This window comes from Ranitomeya imitator, chromosome 1, assembly GCF_032444005.1.
Source record: "Ranitomeya imitator isolate aRanImi1 chromosome 1, aRanImi1.pri, whole genome shotgun sequence".
Lineage (NCBI taxonomy): Eukaryota > Metazoa > Chordata > Amphibia > Anura > Dendrobatidae > Ranitomeya > Ranitomeya imitator.
In genome coordinates, this window is record NC_091282.1 from 559025485 (window position 1) to 559052300 (window position 26816).

Sequence of the window (26816 nt, forward strand, 5' to 3'; positions counted from 1 at the left end):
GGTGCCCTCTACTGGTTTTACAAGGAAAGAAGACTTTGCGAAGAGACGCTCCTGATGACGACGCGGAGGTTTCTTGAGTTTTGCAGTTCCTTAGTGACTTGATGAAAGTTTGAACTACCTCAGAAAAGACTGATTTTCCCTCTTAAAGGGAATGTTATTTGTTGCCTTTTTGATAATGATGCCTTAGATAGTAAGATAGTGATAATGTTTGCATAGTAGATGCCATGTAGCTAGAAGAGCTAGAAAGTGAACCCATAGGGGTTAGTGAGTCTGAGAACCATAGAGAGATGGTTGCTGTGGACCTAGAAGAAGAGCGGCAGTAGGCCCGAACGAATAGCCTGGCGGTCCAGCATCTGAGTGAAGTCAGAAGAAGTAAAGAAAAGTTAGATTTGTACAGTAATGTTTTATAGTAAGCCTTTAGTGGGTTCAGCTTATACGCCCTTAAAGGAGAAGTTAAATTATTGTTCAAAGATTTGCACTTAGTAGAATACCCGGTTAGGTAATAGGAATTATTTATAGTCTGTAGAATAGAATGTTATTTAAAAAATTTAAACCTGTTTCTGTTTGTAACATTTAAGAGACCTCACCTCCCATAAAGGGAAGTATTCTAATGTTCATATTGTTCAAAGCATTTAAAATTTTTGTATGTCTTTTTCTAATAACTATTGTTGTTCTTCTTTTCCCAGTCCGGGAGTACTGGATTTAACCGGGGGGGAGTGCAGCGCCCTAGAGACCTGGTCATTGCAGTAATGTCGCTCTGCCACTAAGGAGGGTGATGTTATGTCTGATTGCACTAAAGGAGTTCACCTGACCAGGTATCACAAGCACACATTACACTTCACACTCAGGCCACTAGGGGGAGCAAAAGACGCTATGTATTAGGCCACTCCTCACACTGGTAAAACTAGGGGTCGGATAGGAAATTAGAACAGTACGCAGCCTGGGGAGAATCCAGGGACGACCTGTCAAGGGTGGGTTCCTGACAGGGGCCTAGCAGAACGAATAGAAAGCAACAGGACCGCGCCTGCACTACCTTGTGGCGGTACCCTAAGGAAGGACAAAAAGAGAAGGATATTGTGGACAGTGAGAAACGAGATCAAGCACAAAGGAGAGCCAGTAGGAGTCATGCCCCGAGAACGGAAACTTCCTACTGAGGCGCATAGCCGGTGACCGGAACACCGAGGGAGTAACTGACTTTATGCTTTACTTCATCACCCCTTTCATTGGATGCCCCTTAGCAGGGTCACGGACTGGGTGCAGCCACCGTGACAACCCTAGAACTGAGACAGAGAGGACCGGTACTGAGTAACCCGCTGCCCTGCGTCTGGGGGCGCTCCATATACAGTATGGAGCATCATGTGTGGCCATTATACACTATGGAGCATCATGTGTGGCCATTATACAGTATTGAGCATCATGTGGGATCATTATACAGTATGGAGAACTGTGTGTGGCCATTAGGGTTGAGCGACTTTTACTTTTATAGGATCGGGTCGGGTTCCACGAAACCCGACTTTTTTAAAAGTCGGGTCGAGTGAAATCGGCCGATCCTATAAAAAAGTCGGGGTCGGGGTCGGCCGAAACACGAAACCCAATGCAGTGCATTGGGTTTCCAATGGTTCCCAGGGTCTGAAGGAGAGGAAACTCTCCTTCAGGCCCTGGGATCCATATTTAAGTGTAAAATAAAGAATTAAAATAAAAAATATTGCTATACTCACCCTCTGAAGCGCCCTGGTACTAACCGGCAGCCTTCCTTCCTTAGAATCAGCGCGTGAAGGGCCTTAGATGACGTCGCGGCTTGTGATTGGTCACGTGACCGCCCATGTGACCGCTCGCGCGACCAATCACAAGCCGCGACGTCACCGAAGGTCCTTCAAGCGCTGATTCTTAGGAAGGAAGGCTGCCGGAAAGAAGCAGGGCGTGTCCGAGGGTGAGTATATACCTAATAGGAATACCGGCAGCGTTCCTTCCTAAGAATCAGCGCTTGAAGGACCTTCGGTGACGTCGCGGCTTGTGATTGGTCGCGCAAGCGGTCACATGGGCGGTCGCGTGACCAATCACAAGCCGCGATGTCATCTAAGGCCCTTCACGCGCTGATTCTAAGGAAGGAAGCCTGCCGGTTAGTACCAGGGCGCGTCAGAGGGTGAGTATAGCAATATTTTTTATTTTAATTCTTTATTTTACACTTAAATATGGATTCCGATACCGATTTCCGATATTGCAAACATATCGGAACTCGGTATCGGAATTCCGATACCAGATTCAGAAGATCGCCGACCTCATGGCCGACCCCACACAGGGGTCGGGTCGGGTTTCATGAAACCCGACTTTGCCAAAAGTCGGCGACTTCTGAAAATGGCCGACCCATTTCGCTCAACCCTAGTGGCCATTATACAGTATGGAACATCATGTGTGGCCATTATACAGTATGGAGCATCATGTGTGGTCATTATACAGTATGGAGCATCAAGTGTGGCCATTATACACTATGGAGCATCAAGTGTGGCCATTATACACTATGGAGCATCATTTGTGGCCATTATACAGTATTGAGCATCATGTGTGGCCATTATACAATATGGAGCACTGTGTGGCCATATTTGTTTTTGGTTATAATTATTGTATATGAAACAGTGTGATCAGCAGTGCTAAATGGGTGTGGTTGGGGCATGGATATGGGTGTGACTAGTTGTGAAATGGGTGTGGTCAGAGGCATGGCCTAAAATTTGTCGTGGCGCACTTCGCGCGCCGCAACTTTATACCTCTTTCCCTTCTTCAAAAGTTGGGAGGTATGATACCGCATTTGCCAGATCACGGCAAGTGCCGCAAATCCCATAGGGAATGAATGTGATCCGTTACGTGGCAGATGCAGAAAAACTGCCGGATCTGCTGCAAAAGGCTACTTTCACATCAGCGATTCTTGCCAAAGTCACTGGCGATAGTGTCATACTCACCAAAGGGGGAGGCAGCACTAAAAGTGCCTAGGGCAGCAGAAACTCTAAATACGGCCCTGTGTGGAATGTATTAACTTAGTCACTTAGACCTGCTTAAAATGTACAGAAAGTGGGCAATATCCCACCACCATTTTTATTTTTATCAAAATGTAGAAAATGTAAGAAAAGCAACAGTTTAAGGCCTCTTTCACACGTCAGTGTCTTCGGTATGTGTAGTGACAGTTTTCTCACGTACCGGAGACACTGACACACGTAGACCCATTAGGATCTATGTGTTTCTACACATGTGCGTGTTTTCACATGGACCGTGTGTTCGTGTGCAAAACACGTAGACATGTCTGTTTTTTACCGGCAGCACAGACCACACTACGGACAGCACACGTGCACATGGAACAGTGTACACTCTCTTCCGTGTGCACGTACCACCCGCAGGAGAGAGAGCGCTACTGTAAGCGCTGTCCCCGCTGCGTGTGGTGCTGAAGCCGGTATTCATTCCTTCTCCCCAGCAGCGTTCGCTGGAGAGAAGGAATGAAAAATCAATGTTTTTTTTTATTTTCCCTTAAAAATAAAGTTTGTGCGTCCCCTCCCGCATCCCATCCCCTGTGCGCCCCTCCCCCCCCCCCCCCCCGCGCTTGCCTGCTGGGAAAAACTCACCCAGCTCCTGCGATGTCTCCTCTCAGCGCCGCAGCAGGTCCTGTGTGAGCGGTCACATGGTCCCGCTCATTACAGTGAGGAATATGCGCATAGGGGATGGGAGGCGGGAGGGGACGCACAAACTTTATTTTTAAGGGGAAAAAAATAACATTGATTTTTCATTCCTTCTCTCCAGCGAACACTGCTGGGGAGAAGGAATGAATACCGGCTTCAGCACCACACGCAGGGGACAGCGCTTAACTGTAGCGCTGTCTCCTGCACCGTCCGTGTGGTCCTCAGTCGGTACACGGGCGGCACACGGCTGCCGCACGTGTGCCACACTGATGTGCTACGTGAGCACACGGACACGGATAATTCCGGTACCGATTTCTCTGGTGCCGGAATTATCTGGACGTGTGAAAGAGGCCTAATATAGAGACACAAGTCTCACTTAGAAGCCTGGAAAAGTCAGGAATTGTCTTTGTCCAACACCAGACAATGTAAAGTGCTAACGAATATGTATGCCCTAACTACCAATTTGGGAAGAGGCATTTATGCTGAAAAGGGAAAACTAAACACTGTGCTGGGACCAAAAACTGGATGTGCTTTCTGAATTTTCTTACTATATGTGCAACTGTAGGTTGTGGGCAAGAAGCATCTGGACAGCAGATTGGGAAGGACATAACACAGGGGAAGGGCCAGTGGTTTCATCCTCAGACACAGATTTTGTACCCAGGCGTTCCGCCCACCTACTGGGGTGCTGCATATGTCAGCAGCAGGGCCGCCATCAGGGCATGACAGCCGTGACTGGCGTATGGGGCCCGGTGAGCAGAGGGGGCCCGCATCGGGCCCCGTCTCATCTGGTCACCGGGCCCCCCCTGCAGGCGCTGCGGCAGCGGCACACTATTGACGTGCGGGCCCGCGCCCACATGTCAATAGTTAACAGCCGCCAGCCAGTCTGAGGCTGGCGGCTGAATAGGGCCGCAGTGCGCACTCGCCGGCGTCGCCGGCGTCTGACGTCATTGTCAGCCGCCGGGCCTGGCGGCGAGTGCGTCTGTGTGGAGCCTGGAGAGGGAGCTTCACCCGGCGCTGGAGCTTGGCCAGGTAAGAAGTTGTGTTTTTTTTTTTCTTTGAGAGCTGCTGCGATCCAGGGGGGCCCGGGGGGCAGGATGATGGACACACAGGGGCAGAAATGCTGGACACACAGGGGCAGAATGGTGGACACAGTGGGGCAGAATGCTGGACACACAGGGGCAGAAATGCCGGACACAGTGGGGCAGAAATGCTGGACACAGTGGGGCAGAATGGTGGACACAGTGGGGCAGAATGGTGGACACACAGGGGCAGAAATGCTGGACACAGTGGGGCAGAAATGCTGGACACAGTGGGGCAGAATGGTGGACACACAGGGGCAGAATGGTGGACACACAGGGGCAGAATGGTGGACACACAGGGGCAGAATGGTGGACACAGTGGGGCAGAATGCTGGACACACAGGGGCAGAAATGCCGGACACAGTGGGGCAGAATGGTGGACACAGTGGGGCAGAATGCTGGACACAGTGGGGCAGAAATGCTGGACACAGTGGGGCAGAAATGCTGGACACAGTGGGACAGAATGGTGGACACACAGGGGCAGAATGGTGGACACACAGGGGCAGAATGGTGGACACAGTGGGGCAGAATGCTGGACACAGTGACACAGGGGCAGAAATGCCGGACACAGTGGGGCAGAATGGTGGACACAGTGGGGCAGAATGCTGGACACAGTGGGGCAGAAATGTGGACACACAGGGGCAGAAATGCTGGACACAGTGGGGCAGAAATGCTGGACACAGTGGGGCAGAAATGCTGGACACAGTGGGGCAGAAATGCTGGACACAGTGGGGCAGAAATGCTGGACACAGTGGGGCAGAAATGCTGGACACAGTGGGGCAGAAATGCTGGACACAGTGGGACAGAATGGTGGACACAGGGGCAGAAATGCTGGACACAGTGGGGCAGAATGCTGGACACAGTGGGGCAGAATGCTGGACACAGTGGGGCAGAAATGCTGGACACAGTGGGGCAGAAATGCTGGACACAGTGGGGCAGAAATGCTGGACACAGTGGGGCAGAAATGCTGGACACAGTGGGGCAGAAATGCTGGACACAGTGGGGCAGAAATGCTGGACACAGTGGGGCAGAAATGCTGGACACAGTGGGACAGAATGGTGGACACACACAGGGGCAGAAATGCTGGACACACAGTGGGGCAGAATGCTGGACACAGTGGGGCAGAAATGCTGGACACAGTGGGGCAGAAATGCTGGACACAGTGGGGCAGAAATGCTGGACACAGTGGGGCAGAAATGCTGGACACAGTGGGGCAGAAATGCTGGACACAGTGGGGCAGAAATGCTGGACACAGTGGGGCAGAAATGCTGGACACAGTGGGGCAGAAATGCTGGACACAGTGGGACAGAATGGTGGACACACACAGGGGCAGAAATGCTGGACACACAGTGGGGCAGAATGCTGGACACAGTGGGGCAGAATGCTGGACACAGTGGGGCAGAAATGCTGGACACAGTGGGGCAGAAATGCTGGACACAGTGGGGCAGAAATGCTGGACACAGTGGGGCAGAAATGCTGGACACAGTGGGGCAGAAATGCTGGACACAGTGGGGCAGAAATGCTGGACACAGTGGGGCAGAAGTGCTGGACACAGTGGGGCAGAAATGCTGGACACAGTGGGGCAGAAATGCTGGACACACAGTGGGGCAGAATGCTGGACACACAGTGGGGCAGAATGCTGGACACACAGTGGGGCAGAATGCTGGACACACAGTGGGGCAGAATGCTGGACACACAGTGGGGCAGAATGCTGGAGACAGGGGCAGAAATGCTGGACACAGTGACAGGGGCAGAATGCTGGACATTGGGGCAGAATGCGAGACACAGTGGGGCAGAATGCTGGACACAGTGGGGCAGATTGCGAGACACAGTGGGGCAGAATGCTGGACACAGTGGGGCAGAATGCTGGACACAGTGGGGCAGAATGCTGGACACACAGTGGGGCAGAATGTTGGACACAGTGGGGCAGAATGCTGGACACAGTGGGGCAGAATGCTGGACACAGTGGGGCAGAAATGCTGGACACAGTGACAGGGGCAGAATGCTGGACACAGTGACAGGTGCAGAATGCTGGACACAGGGGCAGACTGTGAGACCCAGGGGCAGAATGCGAGACACGGGGCAGAATGGAGATACGGGGCATGATTGGAGACACGGGGCAGGATGAAAGACATGGGGGCATGACTGGAGACAGATGGGGCAGGATTGGAGACAGATGGGGCAGAATGGAGACACAGGGGGCATGATTGGAGACAAGTGTCAGGATTGCAGACATGGGGGCATGGTTGGAGACATAGGGGGCAGAATGGAGACATGGGGCATGATTGGAGACACTGGGGGCAGAATTGGAGACAGATCGTGCAGGATCATGGGGCAGGATGGATATGATGGAGACAGATGGGGCAGGATGGAGAGATCACATGGGGCGATCATATGGGGCAGGATAAGGAGATCATATGGGGCAGAATGGATACTCATGAGGGCAGGATGGGAGAATATCTGGCTGACGCCAGGAATGAGACACACGGGGCCAGGCTGGGTGATATTATTAATACCATAGGGGCTAATTTAGGGATATTATTACTGCAGTGATGTATTTATTTTATTTTTTGAGTATACTGTTTTAAATGGGGGGCGGTCCTGTTACTGTATAAAGTGATACTATGTCGCCTTCTTCATGTGGTGTAATGTAGAAGTTGTGAAAAATTAAGTAATGTGTTCTGCAAGCGGAGCTCGAGATAACTGTGTTATTTCCTGCAGAGAGAAGTCCTGGCTGGATGAAATGATGGCGGTCTGTGCTGGATGAAAGATGAAGGACTTCACCTAGAGACGTCACTGGTGAGTCAGTGTGTTACCTATACACTGACACTATACACTGTATACAGAGCTCCTGTGTATAATTTCACTAGTGATCACTATATTATCTGTACACAGACACTGCATACTAAGTACAGATCTCCTGTGTATAATGGCACTTATGGTGATAGTATGGTGCTTTTTTAAAAATTACTGATCAGAATTGTAGTATTCAGTCACTATGTGGTGGTAATATGTGGTCTGGACATGGTGTTGTGGTATTTGTTCCTTGTATGTGATATTATTCGATCACTGTGGTGGTAATATGTGGTCTGGTCATGGTGTTGTGGTATTTGTTCCTTGTATATGATATTATTCGATCACTGTGGTGGTAATATGTCATCTGGTCATGGTGTTGTGGTATTTGTTCCTTCTATGTGATATTATTGGGCATTTTAAAAATTGAAAAATAAATAAAAATATACCTAAATTGTATTGCATATTTTAACAAATATTTAATAGGTTACAGCAGAGTAGGGCCCGGCCAAAAGTGTCTACCGTGTTATGGTGGCGGCTTAAAAAATCTTTTGGCCAAAACAAAAGCTGCCTGCTATATGTGTGATCTGGTGATGGGAACTGTTAATGTGTGATTGGTGAGAAGTGGAGTTTTTCCAAGAGAGAGCGGTGGGACTGTGGACAGTTCGAGGGGTGGAGCCTGGAGGCGGGGCTGGGGTGGAGCCTGGGCGGAGTCTCAAGGGGGCCCCGAAAATTTTGCCAGTATGGGGCCCCGAAATTTCTAGTGGCAGCCCTGGTCAGCAGTATATGGCGTATGCTAACAGAGGTAATATTTCGAATTTCTCTTTATAAAGGGATGTGTGGGTAATCAGTTTTGCAGTAATAATTGGTAAAGATAGGGAGTACAAGTTTCACCATTGCACAATTTAGTGCATTGAACAGCAAGATGGATTGCTGCTGAGGGGAACGAAGAAAAAAAAAAAACTCTGTAAATCTTCAGCTTAGCGAGTGTGAACGAGCTGAGTGTGACCTGAGCGTAAGTGTGCAACTTGAGATTCAGTGACTTTGGATTCAGGGAGTTTCCAAGGGAGTAGGGTTGAGCGAAACGGATCGGACAAATTCAAAAATTGCAGACTTTCAGCAAAGTCGGGTTTCATGAAACCCGACCCGATCCTAGTGTGGGATGGGCCATGAGGTTGGCGATCTTCGTGCCAAAGTCGCGTTTCGTATGACGCTTTCAGCGCCATTTTTCAGCCAATGAAGGAGGACACAGAGTGTGGGCAGTGTGATGACATAGGTCTCGGTCCCCACCATCTTAGAGAAGGGCATGACAGTGATTGGCTTGCTTTCTGCGGCGTCACAGGGGCTATAAAGGGGCATGCACGCCGACCGCCATCTTACTTCTGATGATCTTAGCATAGGGAGAGGTTGCTGCAGCTTCATCAGAAGAAGGGATATAGTTAGAGAGGGAAGATTAACCCCCAAACTGCTTGTGCTGTAGCGATTTCCACTGTCTAACACCACCATTGTTTTGCAGGGACAGTGGAGGCTATATTTTTGTGCATCAGCTCTGTAGCTTATTAGGCTGCCTTATAAGGCTCCCTGATAGCTGCATTGCTGTTTGCACGCTGCTGTGCAAACCAACTGCTTTTTTAAAAGCAAAAATCCTGTTGCTCCTTTCTGCACAGTTATCTTGTTTATTTGTCCACACTTTTGTGTGCAGCAGTCCTTTTTATTGCTGCCATACTTTTCCTGAGATTATTGTAGGGAGATTGAAATTGCACTACAGTCCTTGTATTTTTTCATATATCTTCCAGCCACTTTTTGCCACTTACATTGTGTTGTTTTATGCACAGGGCCTGAGTTTTGGTTCAGTCTCCCTCAAAAAAGGGAGATTTAAATTCTCAACAAGTTTATATACACCTTCTACCTTGTTTTACAGTACCATATAACGGTTGGTATATTGGTTAGATTTTCCAAAAAATGAGGACGTCTTGTGGAAGAGGCCGTGGGCGGTTGTTGCCAGCTGGTACTGATGGTGGTGGTGGTGCATCTGGTAGTAGTGGTAAAAGCACAGTAGTACCTAAGGATGGAGGTGTTGAGCCAGCGTCATCGTCTGGCTACACAAGGTCATGAAGGCTCCCTTATCTGGGAGTAGGAAAATAGCTTTTATAGCCGGAGCAGCTGGAAAAAGTTTTGGCTTTCCTTGCTGACTCAGCCTCTAGCTCTTTTGCCTCCTCTTCAGAAAGTTCCAAATATAAAAGCAGTGAGCCGTCAGTGGATGCTCCCGGTCAGGAACAAGACGTTTCCTTTTGTCCTTCATCCAAACCAAAAGTGAAGGATGCGTCAGGTGACACTACAGGTTACTCCATGGAACTCTTTACACATACCGTGCCTGGGTTAGAAAGGGAAATTGTTAACTGCCCATCAGGGCCGGCGTCAGCACCAGGCGCACCCGGGCAAATGCCGGGGCCCTAGAGAGAGAGGGGGGCCCACTCACGCTGTCATAGATACAGCTGGGAGAGCAGAGCAGGAGAACATGCTCTCTCCGCCCACAAAGTCACTGCTGGCTACGTTCTCTTAACCCCTATGTGCCAGCTCTGACACAAGCATCTTCTCACTCAGTCAGTGCAGACACATAGGGGTGAAGAGAAGGCAGCCAGTGTGACATTGTTTGTGGGTGGAGAGAGCACCTTCTCCTGCTCTGCTCTGGCCCCTGGCTGGCTGCAGTGCTGATTGCTGAACTTATCAGGCAGATTCCGGAGGGGCTCCTACCAGTGCCTGAGTGAGTGCAAAGGTATCCAGCAGTGGTTGCAGTTGGATTTGTGGCTCAGTCTGCTGCTGTCTGTCTCCGCTGCCTAAAAATGTGGGTGATGTCTGGAGGAGGAGCTAGTGGGGTGCAGCCTGCAACCTGCAGCTGCCCAGCTCACCCAGAACCCCAGAATACATGCATGCCCCACCCAAACCTGCACCATAGGAAGAAGCTTAACCCCTTCCTATCTGTATGAAGGTTAATGCTTAACCTTAAAGATAACAATCCGACCCGCATAAATGGGGTTAACCAGATGCCAGGAGGAAAGGGAGCTGCTGCCATGGATAAAACTGAGCTGTGGGCTGTACGTTGGGGCCCCATGGCCCCAGGCTGGTGACTGGAGGGACTCTGCCCTGTGCTGGCATGTGGGTGATTTCTGCTCCGGAGTCTCGGCTTCTCTCCTCCACATCACACTGTGCAGTCACAGCAACATTGGTTGCGTCTGTCCAGGTCCCAGCAGCTGCCACCGCTCCCACCAAGGACATGGCATCACTTAACCCTTCCCCTGCGGCCACCGGCAACAAATCCACATTATTCCTTGATTAAATCAGGTTCCAACCCAATAGAGGAGCAGACATTTCCTGCTGCCATTAGAAATGGCAGCAGGATCCAGTCATGAATAGCTTGGATCAGTTGGATCCAGTCATGAATAGCTTGGACCTTAACAGGATCCATTTCTATAGACGAGGGAGAAAAAATAAAACCCAAAAAAGAGACCTTCTGAACTCCGAATAGGCACTTAGACCCCTTCACAAACAAAGCATTATCACGAAGGATCTGGAACACCATCCTGACCTGCTTCACATGAGATTCCCAATCATTGGAAAAAATCAAAATATCATCCAAATATACGACCATGAATTTATCAAGATAATTGCGGAAAATATCATGCATGAAAGACTGGAACACAGATGGAGCATTAGAGAGCCCAAATGGCATCACAAGGTATTCAAAATGGCCTTCGGGCGTATTAAATGCAGTTTTCCATTCGTCACCCTGTTTAATACGAACAAGATTATATGCCCCTCGGAGGTCAATCTTAGTAAACCAACTAGCCCCCTTAATCTGAGCAAACAAATCAGTAAGCAGAGGCAAGGGGTATTGGAATTTGACTGTGATCTTATTAAGAAGACGATAATCAATACAGTGTCTCAAGGAGCCATCCTTCTTAGCAACAAAAAAGAAACCAGCTCCCAATGGTGACGAAGAGGGCCGAATATGCCCCTTCTCCAAAGACTCCTTAACATAACTCCGCATGGCGGCATGCTCTGGCACAGACAGATTGAAAAGTCGGCCCTTAGGGAACTTGCAACCAGGAATCAAGTTAATAGCACAATCACAGTCCCTGTGCGGAGGAAGGGAACTGGACTTGGGCTCATCAAATACATCCTGGAAATCCGACAAAAACTCAGGGACCTCAGAAGAGGGGGAAGAGGAAATTGACATCAAAGGAACGTCACTATGTACCCCTTGACAACCCCAACTAGTCACCGACATAGTTTTCCAATCCAGCACCGGATTATGTTCCTGTAACCATTGAAAACCCAGTACAACAACATCATGCAGGTTATGCAACACCAGAAAACGGCAATCTTCCTGATGTGCTGGAGCCATGTACATAGTCATCTGTGTCCAGTACTGAGGTTTATCCTTGGCCAAGGGTGTAGCATCAATACCCCTCAAAGGAATAGGGCTCTGCGAAGGCTGCAAGGAAAAACCACAGCGCCTGGCGAACTCTAAGTCCATCAAGTTCAGGGCAACACCTGAATGCACAAATGCCATGACAGAAAAGGATGACAATGAGCAAATCAGGGTCACAGATAAGAGAAATTTAGGTTGCATAGTACTAATGGTAACAGACCTAGCGACTCTCTTAGTACGCTTAGGGCAATCAGAGATAACATGAGAAGAATCACCACAGTAAAAACACAGCCCATTCTGACGTCTGAATTCCTGCCGTTCTGTTCTAGTCAAAATCCTATCACATTGCATAGGTTCAGGACTCTGCTCAGAGGATACTGCCATATGGTGCACAGCTTTGCGCTCGCGCAGACGCCGATCAATCTGAATAGCTAGAGACATAGATTCGCTCAAAACCGGCAGGCGTAGGAAAGCCCACCATAACATCTTTAAGGGCTTCAGAAAGACCTTTTCTGAAAAAAGCAGCCAGAGCCTCTTCATTCCATTTAGTGAGCACAGACCATTTTCTAAATTTCTGGCAGTATAACTCTGCCGCTTCCTGACCTTGACACAAGGCCAACAGGGTTTTTTCTGCATGATCCACAGAATTAGGTTCGTCATACAATAATCCGAGCGCTTGAAAAAATGCATCTACATTCAATAATGCCGGATCCCCTGTTTCAAGAGAAAAGGCCCAGTCTTGAGGGTCACCACGCAGCAAGGATATGATGATTTTTACTTGCTGAATGTGATCACCAGAAGAACGGGGTTTCAAAGCAAAAAACAATTTGCAGTTATTTTTAAAGTTCAAAAACTTGGATCTGTCCCCAAAAAACAAATCAGGAGTAGGAATTCTAGGCTCTAAAGCCGGAGTCTGGACAACATAGTCCTGGATACTCTGTACTCTTGCAGCAAGTTGATCCACACAAGAAAACAAACCCTGAACATCCATGCCAAAGCATATATCCTGAACCACCCAGATATCAAGAGGAAAAAAAAAGACAAACCAGAGCACAGAAAAAAAAATGGTTCAGAACTTTCTTTTCCTTCTTTTGAGATGCATTTAATTCATTTTTGGCAACTTGTACTGTTATGATACGGTGGTCCAGGAGCAACATGGAACGAGCTCTGAAGGACGTGGTAACTGTACTGACCGCAGTCCCTAAGCTCAACACAACACTAGAAGTAGCCGTGGGATGCTCCTAACTCTCCTTAGGCACCTCGTCACAGCCTAAGATCTAACTACCCCTAAAGATAGAAGCAGGAGAGCTATCTTGCCTCAGAGAAAATCCCCAAAGGATAGATTAGCCCCCCACAAATAATGACTGTGAGTGGAGAGGGAAAAGACATACACAGATTGAAACCAGGATGAGCACAGGAGGCCAGTCTAGCTAAATAGTTAGGACAGGATGGAATACTGTGCGGTCAGTATAAAACACTACAAAAAATCCACGCAGAGTTTGCAAAAAATCTCCACACGTGACTAAAGGTGTGGAGGGTAAATCTGCTTCCCAGAGCTTCCAGCAAGACAGAATTAATTCATACTGATAAGCTGGACAAACATAGAAAGCACAGAACGGATAAGTCCACAATCTACGGACAGAAAAGAGCAAGCAAAAACTTAGCTTTGCTGAACTGGTCAGGATAACAGGGAAATCCAAAGAGATGTGAATCCAACCAGGAACCATTTACAAGTGGCACTGGCTGAAGGAAAGAGCCAGGCCTAAATAGCCGAGCAGAAGGGACGATCAGTGGAGGCAGCTGCAGACAGCCAACTCCAAGGAGCAGCCATACCACTCGAAACCACAAGAGGGAGCCCAAGAGCAGAACTCACAAAAGTGCCACTTACAACCACCGGAGGGAGCCCAAGAGCGGAATTCACAACAGCTGAGTATGCCTTGCTTATCCTAAAAAGGGACCCCCGTATTATCAAAATAATGACCGATGACGAATACTGGTTGGCCTACCTCTGGATCCACGATATAAAGGAAAATTACAAAATATCATGCCACATGAGAACCATGAGCAAATTTTGGCTACCAAACAAGCAACTCTTGTAGACCGTTTGGTTCAAGCATTCCCAGCACACAGCGGCGGTGATGGTTCTCACACGAGCCGCAGGGAGCAACATGGCAGAGGTGTTAGAGGTGCACAAATCCGAAGTGGCGTTGGACAGAGGGGTTTTATGACCAGGTTGTGGAGTGATTTCGCAATGACTGCTGACACGACAGATACTGCTGCTTCGATTGGAAGTGACAGGAGACAGCATTTGTCTAGTATGGTTACGAACTACTTTTCCTCCCTTATCGATGTTCTCCCTCACAGGTCATTCCCCTTTGATTACTGGGCATCTAAAATAGACACCTGGCCTGAATTGGCAGAATATGCATTACAGGAGCTCGCTTGGCCGGCTTCTAGTGTGCTATCAGAAAGAGTCTTCAGTGCTGCTGGTTCAATACTGACTGAAAAAAGGACACGTCTGGCTACCCAGAATGTCGATGATCTAACCTTCATTAAAATGAACCAATCATGGATTTCAAATTATTTTGCCCCACCTTCCCCTGCTGACACGTAGCTTGCCTGAAAAATGTCTTGCTTTTGGCCTCCTCTTACTGACTTCTCCAATTCCTCCATTTGCAGCTGCTGAATGTCCACCATAGGCCATTTTTATACCTCCCTAAATGGGCTGACTCCCCCCACAGGGCCGTGGTCACCACCTGCAGGAGCACCTGTGCGAGTGCCTTTTGCCTGGACAGGTGGGTGCGTCCCCTCTTGGGCGACGTCACTGGCACAGGGTCCCTCATAGTACAAAGAAGTGTCTCTGACGGTGGTGGTGCACAACCAACATCAGACACACCGTCGTAATATGAGGGGCCCTGTACCAGTACGGCCGCCCACGAGAGAGTGTTCCCCCCAGCTCGAACAGTGCTCTACCACTTGCAATACTTACCTCTCCCTGCTCCACGAGTGTAGTCTGTGCTGTTAAATCCTTCAATGGCACTGCCAATACAAATTTGTTGAAATGATAGATGATGTCTAAAAACGGTGTCTAAAAATCACTAAAATTTACAAATCTCCGGGCCCGGATGGGATACTGTTATGATGAGGTAATTCAGTACCACAATGGACATAGAAGTCAGAACACATACAGTGACCTGACAATAACCCAAAAACATAGAACGAGCTCTGAGACGTGGGAACTCTGCTGACCGCAATCCCTAATCCTCTCCAACCACACTAGAGGCAGCCGTGGATTGCGCCTAACGCTCCCTATGCAACTCGGCACAGCCTGAGAAACTAGCTAGCCTGAAGATAGAAAATAAGCCTACCTTGCCTCAGAGAAATACCCCAAAGGAAAAGGCAGCCCCCACATATAATGACTGTGAGTTAAGATGAAAAAACAAACGTAGAGATAAAATAGATTTAGCAAAGTGAGGCCCGACTTTCTGAACAGAGCGAGGATAGGAAAGGTAACTTTGCGGTCAACACAAAACCCTACAAACAACCACGCAAAGGGGGCAAAAAGACCCTCCGTACCGAACTAACGGCACGGAGGTACACCCTCTGCGTCCCAGAGCTTCCAGCAAGCAAGAAAAAACAAATAAGCAAGCTGGACAGAAAAAACAGCAAACAAAAGAACAAAAGCGGAACTTAGCTATGCAGAGCAGCAGGCCACAGGAACGATCCAGGAGGAAACAGGTCCAATACTAGAACATTGACTGGAGGCCAGGATCAAAGCACTAGGTGGAGTTAAATAGAGCAGCACCTAACGACTTCACCACATCACCTGAGGAAGGAAACTCAGAAGCCGCAGTACCACTCTCCTCCACCAACGGAAGCTCATAGAGAGAATCAGCCGAAGTACCACTTGTGACCACAGGAGGGAGCTCTGCCACAGAATTCACAACAGTACCCCCCCCCTTGAGGAGGGGTCACCGAACCCTCACCAGAGCCCCCAGGACGACCAGGATGAGCCATATGAAAGGCACGAACAAGATCGGGAGCATGGACATCAGAGGCAAAGACCCAGGAATTATCTTCCTGCGCATAACCCTTCCACTTAACCAGATACTGGAGTTTCCGTCTTGAAACACGAGAATCCAAAATCTTCTCCACAATATACTCCAACTCCCCCTCCACCAAAACCGGGGCAGGAGGATCAACAGATGGAACCATAGGTGTCACGTATCTCGGCAACAATGACCTATGGAATACGTTATGAATGGAAAAAGAATCTGGAAGGGTCAGACGAAAAGACACAGGATTAAGAACCTCAGAAATCCTATACGGACCAATCAAACGAGGTTTAAACTTAGGAGAGGAAACCTTCATAGGAATATGACGAGAAGACAACCAAACCAAATCCCCAACACGAAGTCGGGGACCCACACAGCGTCTGCGATTAGCGAAACATTGAGCCTTCTCCTGGGACAAGGTCAAATTGTCCACTACATGAGTCCAAATCTGCTGCAACCTGTCCACCACAGTGTCCACACCAGGACAGTCCGAAGACTCAACCTGCCCTGAAGAGAAACGAGGATGGAACCCAGAGTTGCAGAAAAACGGCGAAACCAAGGTAGCCGAGCTGGCCCGATTATTAAGGGCGAACTCAGCCAAAGGCAAAAAGGACACCCAGTCATCCTGATCAGCAGAAACAAAGCATCTCAGATATGTTTCCAAGGTCTGATTGGTTCGTTCGGTCTGGCCATTAGTCTGAGGATGGAAAGCCGAGGAAAAAGACAAGTCAATGCCCATCCTAGCACAAAAGGCCCGCCAAAACCTCGAAACAAACTGGGAACCTCTGTCAGAAACGATATTCTATGGAATGCCATGTAAACGAACCACATGCTGGAAGAACAATGGCACCAAATCAGAGGAGGAAGGTAATTTAGACAAGGGTACCAAATGGACCATCTTAGAGAAGCGATCACAAACCACCCAAATGACTGACATTTTTTGAGAGACGGGAAGATCTGAAATAAAATCCATAGAGATATGTGTCCAAGGCCTCTTCGGGACCGGCAAGGGCAAAAGCAACCCACTGGCACGAGAACAGCAGGGCTTAGCCCGAGCACAAATCCCACAGGACTGCACAAAATAACGCACATCCCACGACAGAGATGGCCACCAAAAGGATCTAGCCACTAACTCTCTGGTACCAAAGATTCCAGGATGACCAGCCAACACCGAACAATGAACCTCAGAGATAACTTTATTCGTCCACCTATCAGGGACAAACAGTTTCTCCGCTGGGCAACGATCAGGTTTATTAGCCTGAAATTTTTGCAGCACCCGCCGCAAATCAGGGGAGATGGCAGACACAATTACTCCCTCTTTGAGAATACCCGCCGGCTCAGATAAACCCGGAGAGTCGGGCACAAAACTCCTAGACAGGGCATCCGCCTTCACATTTTTAGAGCCCGGAAGGTACGAAATCACAAAGTCAAAACGGGCAAAAAACAGCGACCAACGAGCCTGTCTAGGATTCAACCGCTTGGCAGACTCGAGATAAGTCAAGTTCTTATGATCAGTCAAGACCACCATGCGATGCTTAGCTCCTTCAAGCCAATGACGCCACTCCTCGAATGCCCACTTCATGGCCAGCAACTCTCGATTGCCAACATCATAATTTCGCTCAGCAGGCAAAAACTTCCTGGAAAAGAAGGCGCATGGTTTCATCACCGAGCAATCAGAACTTCTCTGCGACAAAACAGCCCCTGCTCCAATCTCAGAAGCATCAACCTCGACCTGAAATGGAAGCGAAACATCTGGTTGACACAACACAGGGGCAGAAGAAAAACGACGCTTCAACTCTTGAAAAGCTTCCACAGCAGCAGAAGACCAATTGACCACATCAGCACCCTTCTTGGTCAAATCGGTCAATGGTTTAGCAATACTAGAAAAATTGCAGATGAAGCGACCATAAAAATTAGCAAAGCCCAGGAACTTTTGCAGACTTTTCAGAGATGTCGGCTGAGTCCAATCATGGATGGCTTGGACCTTAACAGGGTCCATCTCGATAGTAGAAGGGGAAAAAATGAACTCCAAAAATGAAACCTTCTGAACGCCAAAGAGACACTTTGATCCCTTCACAAACAAAGAATTAGCACGCAGGACCTGAAACACCGTTCTGACCTGCTTCACATGAGACTCCCAATCATCCGAGAAGATCAAAATATCATCCAACTATACAATCAGGAATTTATCCAGGTACTCTCGGAAGATGTCATGCATAAAGGACTGAAACACTGATGGAGCATTGGCAAGTCCGAATGGCATTACTAGATACTCAAAATGGCCCTCGGGCGTATTAAATGCAGTTTTCCATTCATCGCCTCGCTTAATACGCACAAGATTATACGCACCACGAAGATCTATCTTGGTGAACCAACTAGCCCCCTTAATCCGAGCCAACAAATCAGATAACAACGGCAAGGGGTACTGAAATTTAACCGTGATCTTATTTAGAAGGCGGTAATCTATACAAGGTCTCAGCGAACCATCCTTCTTGGCCACAAAAAAGAACCCTGCTCCTAATGGCGACGATGACGGGCGAATATGCCCCTTCTCCAAGGACTCCTTGACATAACTCCGCATAGCGGCGTGCTCAGGCACAGATAAATTAAACAGTCGACCTTTTGGGAATTTACTACCAGGAATCAAATCGATAGCACAATCACAATCCCTATGCGGAGGTAGGGTATCGGACTTGGGCTCATCAAATACATCCCGGTAATCAGACAAGAACTCTGGAACCTCAGAAGGGGTGGATGATGAAATAGACAGAAATGGGACATCACCATGTACCCCCTGACAACCCCAGCTGGACACAGACATGGATTTCCAATCTAATACTGGATTATGGACTTGTAGCCATGGCAACCCCAACACGACCACATCATGCAGATTATGCAACACCAGAAAGCGAATAACCTCCTGATGTGCAGGAGCCATGCACATGGTCAGCTGGGTCCAGTACTGAGGCTTATTCTTGGCCAAAGGCGTAGCATCAATTCCTCTCAATGGAATAGGACACTGCAAGGGCTCCAAGAAAAACCCACAACGCCTAGCATACTCCAAGTCCATCAAATTCAGGGCAGCGCCTGAATCCACAAATGCCATGACAGAATAAGATGACAAAGAGCAGATCAAGGTAACGGACAAAAGAAATTTTGACTGTACCGTACCAATGGTGGCAGACCTAGCGAACCGCTTAGTGCGCTTAGGACAATCAGAGATAGCATGAGTGGAATCACCACAGTAGAAACACAGCCCATTCTGACGTCTGTGTTCTTGCCGTTCAACTCTGGTCAAAGTCCTATCGCACTGCATAGGCTCAGGTTTATGCTCAGATAATACCGCCAAATGGTGCACAGATTTACGCTCACGCAAGCGTCGACCGATCTGAATGGCCAAAGACATAGACTCATTCAGACTAGCAGGCATAGGAAATCCCACCATGACATCCTTAAGGGCTTCAGAGAGACCCTTTCTGAAAATAGCTGCGAGCGCACCTTCATTCCATTGAGTGAGTACGGACCACTTTCTAAATTTCTGACAATATACCTCTATCTCATCCTGAGCCTGACACAGAGCCAGCAAATTTTTCTCTGCCTGATCCACTGAATTAGGTTCATCGTACAGCAATCCGAGCGCCAGGAAAAACGCATCGATATTACTTAATGCAGGATCTCCTGGCGCAAGAGAAAATGCCCAGTCCTGAGGGTCGCCACGTAAAAAAGAAATAATGATCCTAACTTGTTGAACTGGGTCACCAGAGGAGCGAGGTTTCAAAGCCAGAAATAGTTTACAATTATTTTTGAAACTCAGAAATTTAGTTCTATCTCCAAAAAACAAATCAGGAATAGGAATTCTTGGTTCTAACATAGAATTCTGAACCACAAAGTCTTGAATATTTTGTACTCTTGCCGTGAGCTGATCCACACATGAAGACAGACCTTTAATGTCCATCGCTACACCTGTGTCCTGAACCACCCAAATGTCTAGGGGAAAAAAAAGGCAAAACACAGTGCAGAGAAAAAAAAATGGTCTCAGAACTTCTTTTTTTCCCTCTATTGAGAATCATTAGTACTCTTGGCCTCCAGTACTGTTATGATGAGGTAATTCAGTACCACAATGGACATAGAAGTCAGAGCACATACAGTGACCAGACAATAACCCAAAAACATAGAACGAGCTCTGAGATGTGGGAACTCTGCTGACCGCAATCCCTAATCCTCTCCAACCACACTAGAGTCAGCCGTGGATTGCGCCTAACGCTCCCTATGCAACTCGGCACAGCCTGAGAAACTAGCTAGCCTGAAGATAGAAAATAAGCCTACCTTGCCTCTGAGAAATACCCCAAAGGAAAAGGCAGCCCCCACATATAATGACTGTGAGTTAAGATGAAAAAACAAACGTAGAGATAAAATAGATTTAGCAAAGTGAGGCCCGACTTTCTGAACAGAGCGAGGATAGGAAAGGTAACTTTGCGGTCAACACAAAACCCTACAAACAACCACGCAAAGGGGGCAAAAAGACCCTCCGTACCGAACTAACGGCACGGAGGTACACCCTCTGCGTCCCAGAGCTTCCAGCAAGCAAGAAAAAACAAATAAGCAAGCTGGACAGAAAAAACAGCAAACAAAAGAACAAAAGCGGAACTTAGCTATGCAGAGCAGCAGGCCACAGGAACGATCCAGGAGGAAACAGGTCCAATACTAGAACATTGACTGGAGGCCAGGATCAAAGCACTAGGTGGAGTTAAATAGAGCAGCACCTAACGACTTCACCACATCACCTGAGGAAGGAAACTCAGAAGCCGCAGTACCACTCTCCTCCACCAACGGAAGCTCATAGAGAGAATCAGCTGAAGTACCACAGGAGGGAGCTCTGCCACAGAATTCACAACAGGATACACCCCCGAGTACTGCAGGAACTAAGTACAGTCATTGATAGACCATTATTTTTAATCTTTAAAGACTCCATAATAACAAGGTCTGTACCACAGGTCTGGCGTATAGCAAATGTAGTGCCAATATTCAAAAAGGGGACAAAAACTGAACTCGGAAATTATAGGCTAGTAAGCTTAACCTCTACTGTGGGTAAAATTCTGGAGGGCATGCTATGGGATGCTATGCTGGAGTATCTGAAGAGGAATAACCCCATGACCCAATATCAGCATGGGTTTACTAGGGGACGTTCCTGTCAGACTAATTTGATCAATTTCTATGAAGAGGTAAGTTCCGGACTGGACCAAGGGAACGCAGTGGACGTAGTGTATATGGACTTTTCAAAAGCTTTTGATACGGTGCCACACAAAAGGTTGATACATAAAATGAGAATAATGGGGATAGGGGAAAATATGTGCAAGTGGGTTAAGAGCTGGCTCAGGGATAGGAAACAAAGGGTAGTTATTAATGGAGCACACTCAGACTGGGTCGCGGTTAGCAGTGGGGTACCACAGGGGTCAGTATTGGGCCCTCTTCTTTTTAACATATTTATTAAAGATCTTGTAGGGGGCATTCAGAGCAGAATTTCAATATTTGCAGATGACACTAAACTCTGCAGGGTAATCAATACAGAGGAGGACAATTTTATATTACAGGATGATTTATGTAGACTAGAAGCTTGGGCTGATAAATGGCAAATGAGCTTTAATGGGGATAACTGTAAGGGCATGCACTTGGGTAGTAGTAATAGGATGTATAACTATGTGCTTAATTCTAAAACTCTGGGCAAAACCGTCAATGAAAAAGACCTGGGAGTATGGGAGGATGACAAACTCACATTTATTGGCCAGTGTCAGGCAGCTGCTACAAAGGCAAATAAAATAATGGGATGCATTAAAAGAGGCATAGATGCTCATGAGAAGAACATAATTTTAGCTCTATACAAGTCACTAGTTCGACCACACTTAAAACACTGTGTAGAGTTCTGGTCTCCGGTGTATAAGAAAAACATAGCTGAACTAGAGCAGAGAAGAGCGACCAAGGTTATTAGAGGACTGGGGGGTCTGCAATACCAAGATATATTATTACACTTGGGGCTATTTAGTTTGGAAAAACGAAGGCTAAGAGGTGATCTTATGTTAATGTATAAATATACAGGGGGACAGTACAAAGACCTTTCTGATGATCTTTTTAATCATAGACCTGAGACAGGGACAAGGGGGCATCCTCTACGTCTGGAGGAAAGAAGGTTTAAGCATAATAACAGATGCGGATTCTTTACTGTAAGAGCAGTGAGACTATGGAACTCTCTGCCGTATGATGTTGTAATGAGTGATTCATTACTTAAATTTAAGATGGGACTTGATGCCTTTCTTGAAAAGTATAATGATACAGGTTATATATACTAGATTCCTTGATAGGGTGTTGATCCAGGGAAGTCTGTTTGCCGTATGTGGAGTCGGGAAGGAACTTATTTCCCCAAAGCTTACTCTTTGCCACATGGTTTTTTTTTGCCTTCCTCTGGATGAACATGTTGGGGCATGTTATGTTAGGCTATGGGTTGAATTAGATGGACTTAAAGTCTTCCTTCAGCCGTAATAACTCTGTTACTATGTTATAATGTAGAAAGGTTTCCAAAAATTACCCAAGGGGTCTGTATCATACATGCCGACAGAGACTGAGATGGGGACCTCACAATAAATTTTGTTGTTATTATGACTGGTAGAGATAGGGAGTACAAGTTTCACCATGGCACAATGTACAAAGGTTTCCAAAAATTCCCAAAGGGGTATGTATCGTACACACCAAAAGAGACCATGATAGGGGTCTCACAATCAATTTTACAGTTATTATAATTGCTATAGATATGGAGTACAAGTTTTACCATTGCACAATGTACAAAGGTTTACAAATATAAAAACATTACCTACGTGGGGTATACATAAATGACCACTAAGTACTTGTTGCAGAAGCAGGTGGAGTAGGACGTGATTTCCAGATCAAAATGGGTTTGCATAATAATAATAATAATAATTTTTATTTATATAGCGCCAACATATTCCGCAGCGCTTTACAAATTATAGAGGGGACTTGTACAGACAATAGACATTACAGCATAACAGAAATACAGTTCAAAACAGATACCAGGAGGAGTGAGGGCCCTGCTCGCAAGCTTACAAACTATGGGGAAAAGGGGAGACACGAGAGGTGGATGGTAACAATTGCTTTAGTTATTCGGACCAGCTATAGTGTAAGGCTCAGGTGTTCATGTAAAGCTGCATGAACCAGTATGTAGCAGTACAGACACAGAGGGCTAATACTGCATAAAGTGTATGAGAACATGATGCGAGGAACCTTTTTTTTTTTTTTTTTTTATTATAAATAGGCCACACAGGGATCGTTAGGTTAATGCATTGAGGCGGTAGGCCAGTCTGAACAAATGAGTTTTTAGGGTACGCTCAAAACTGTGGGGATTGGGGATTAATCGTATTAACCTAGGTAGTGCATTCCAAAGAATCGGCGCAGCACGTGTAAAGTCTTGGAGACGGGAGTGGGAGGTTCTGATTATTGAATGGTAATGGATGGACGTTAAGACAACTTCCAAAAAATTATTTGGGCTGCAATTATGTTGGGTTGCTGTCATTCATAGGACTTACAAAGTTGGAAAAAATCCCGCCCTTGTTCAATTTTAGAAGAGTCAGCCTGTCTGAATTTTCCGTTAACAGGTAAGTGCCACTATCTGTTATGATTGCACCGGCCGAACGATAAACCCAGTGAGATAACACACTTGCGGCAGGGCATGGCAGCATCTCCAAAGCATACAAGGAGAGGTCGGGCCAAGTGTGCAGCTTGGACAATCAATAGTTAAAGGGCACTGAAGAATCAGGAAGAATGTTGGTATGGTCACTTAAGCACTTCTTCACCATCTTGGTCAACTTCTCCCTCCTTGTCATAGTTACACCTACAGATAGCCCTTGCTGATGTGACGATTTCATGAAAATAGCCCAGTTGGTGGACATTCCCCCCCTGAGTTGCACCTGGTGTGCGTGTCCCTCCCCTATAATCCTTGTGGGTCATGCTCATTAAGCCTTGCCAACACATGAAAGGTCAAATTCCAGAGTGTAGGCAGGTCACAAATCAGTAGGTGATGAGGCAAATTAAAGCGCCAGACCATCGAAAGCCTTTGATGACTTTCAGAAATGGGCACTGACACGGTGTACCTTGGCAAGTAGTTCCGGCATGTCAGGGTTTAAAAAAAAAAAAAAAAACACTATAGAACCAAGTTCAGCACGTGGGCCATGCATAAAATGTGTACAAGCTTGCCGAGCTTTAAAGTTGCCACCAAGTTACACCCATTATCGCACACAAAGAAAAAAAAAAACTAAAAAATTGAGCTTATTTTGAGTTGGTACACATGCAGAGGTTAAAAGCATTTTCATATTGTCCACAAAACATTAAAACCTACAAGAAAAAAAAAATCACACAAACAGACCTGGTTGGAGGTTCAGCGGGGAGAGCCACTGATTGGTCTGGTCTTTTTATCCCTTTCAACAGTTCTGCTGCATTGTGAGCTTTTTCACCGAAACAGATGAGCTTCAGCAGCATGTGCTGCTGCTTCACTAAGGCAGTGCTGCAGAGCTCCCAGCTGGGAAGTGATGGGGAGGCTAGTTCAGCTGAGGATGAGAGGCAGGAACTGGCATACGGGGACACTGAAAACCTGATGGAAATTGGACCCACTATCCTTGGTGTGGGTAAGATGTGTTAATGTTCCAGCCACTGTCCCAGGCTCCACCAGGTTCACCCAGTGTACCGTCAGGGAAATGTACCTTCCCCGTGCACAAGAACTTGTCCACATGTCTCTGGTTACGTGGATCTTCCCTGTGACTGTGTTGTCCAGGCACAGCTGATATTGTGTAACACCTGCTTATAATGCAGGGATGGCACACCAGCAAAAATAATGGCAGCTGGGAATCGAGTACTGTGGGGCTGCCACCGCCAAGAGGTCACGGAAAGACTCAGTTCCCACAAGCTGAAATGGCAACATTTCCAAGGTTAGCAATTTGGTAATGTGGGTGGTTAGCATTTGGGCCTGTGGGTGGATATTTTTTCTTCCTGTGAAACATCTGGGGCAGAGACAACTGAATGCTGCGCTGGGACAACGATCTGGACTTGGTTGCAGACTGTTGTGTCTGTGCAACTGCAGGTTGTGGGCAGGAGACATCAGCGCCTGCTTTATGGACAGCAGATTGGGAAGGCTGTAACACAGGGAAGGGGCAGTGGTTTCACAATCAGACACAGATTTTGTACCCAGGTGTACCATCCACCTACTGGGGTGCTTGGCTAGCTGCCATGTGCTTCTACATGCTGGTGGTGCTCAGCTTGCCAGTGTTTTTGCCTCTTCTCAGCTTGGTATGGCAGGTGCTGCAAATTATAGTTGTTTTGTCTTAAGGACTTTCAGAAAAAACTGCCATACAGGGGAACAACGCACCCGCTGCCTGATATCTAGCCTAGTGGGGTGAAGGGTGCTCTGTGGAACAGTTGACCAAGTTATCCCTGTAGTCAAACCACTACCTCTTCTTGTCTGTTTTTGTGCTATGAATCCATCCCTCTCTGCACTGCTGTGTGTGGTCAAATGTTAGTGCATCACTACACTCCACCTCCTCATGACACACTTTAATGGTGCACTGTTGTGAATTCTGTGGCCAAGCTCCCTCCTGTGGTCGTGAGTGGTACTTCGGCTGGTTCTGTCTATGAGTTTCCTTTGGTGGATGAGAGTGGTACTGCGGCTTCTGAGTTTCCTTCCTCAGGTGATGAGGTTAAGTCGTTAGGTGCTGCTCTATTTAACTCCACCTAGTGCTTTGATCCTGGCCTCCAGTCAATGTTCTAGTATTGGTCTTGCTTTCTCCTGGATCGTTCCTGTGGCCTGTCTTCCTGCATAAGCTAAGTTTTGCTTGTGTTATTTTTGTTTGCTATTTTTTCTGTCCAGCTTGCTATATTGGTTTTTCTTGCTTGCTGGAAGCTCTGGGACGCAGAGGGAGCACCTCCGTACCGTTAGTCGGTGCGGAGGGTCTTTTTGCCCCCTCTGCGTGGTTGTTTGTAGGGTTTTGTGTTGACCGCAAAGCAATTTTTCCTATCTTCGGTCTGTTCAGTAAGTTGGGCCTCACTTTGCTAAATCTATTTCATCTCCGCGTTTGTATTTTCATCTCAACTCACAGTCATTATATGTGGGGGGCTGCCTTTTCCTTTGGGGTATTTCTCTGAGGCAAGCTAGGCTTATTTTTCTTTCTTAGGGCTAGCTAGTTTCTCAGGCTGTGCTCGAGGCGCATAGGTCTGGTCAGGAGCGCTCCACGGCTACCTCTAGTGTGGTTGGATAGGATTAGGGATTGCGGTCAGCAGAGTTCCCACGTCTCAGAGCTCGTCCTATGTTTTTGATAATTGTCAGGTCACTTTGTGTGCTCTGAACTTCAAGGTCCATTGTGGTTCTGAATTACCTGTTCATAACAGTACTGGAGGCCCAAAGTACTAATGCTTCTCAATAGAGGGAAAAGAGAAGTTCTGAGACCATTTTTTTTTCTTTGCACTGTGTTCTGTCTTTCTTTTCCCCTTTACATCAGGGTGGTTCAGAGCACAGGTGTGGACATGGACATTCAGGGTCTGTTCTCTTTGATGGATAATCTCGCTATAAATGTACAGAATATTCAAGATTTAGTGGTTCAGAATCCTATGTTAGAACCAAAAATTCCTATTCCTGAGTTATTTTCTGGAGATAGAGCTAAGTTTTTGAATTTTAAAAATAATTGTAAACTATTTCTGGCTTTGAAACCCCGCTCCTCTGGTGACCCAGTTCAAGAAGTTAAGA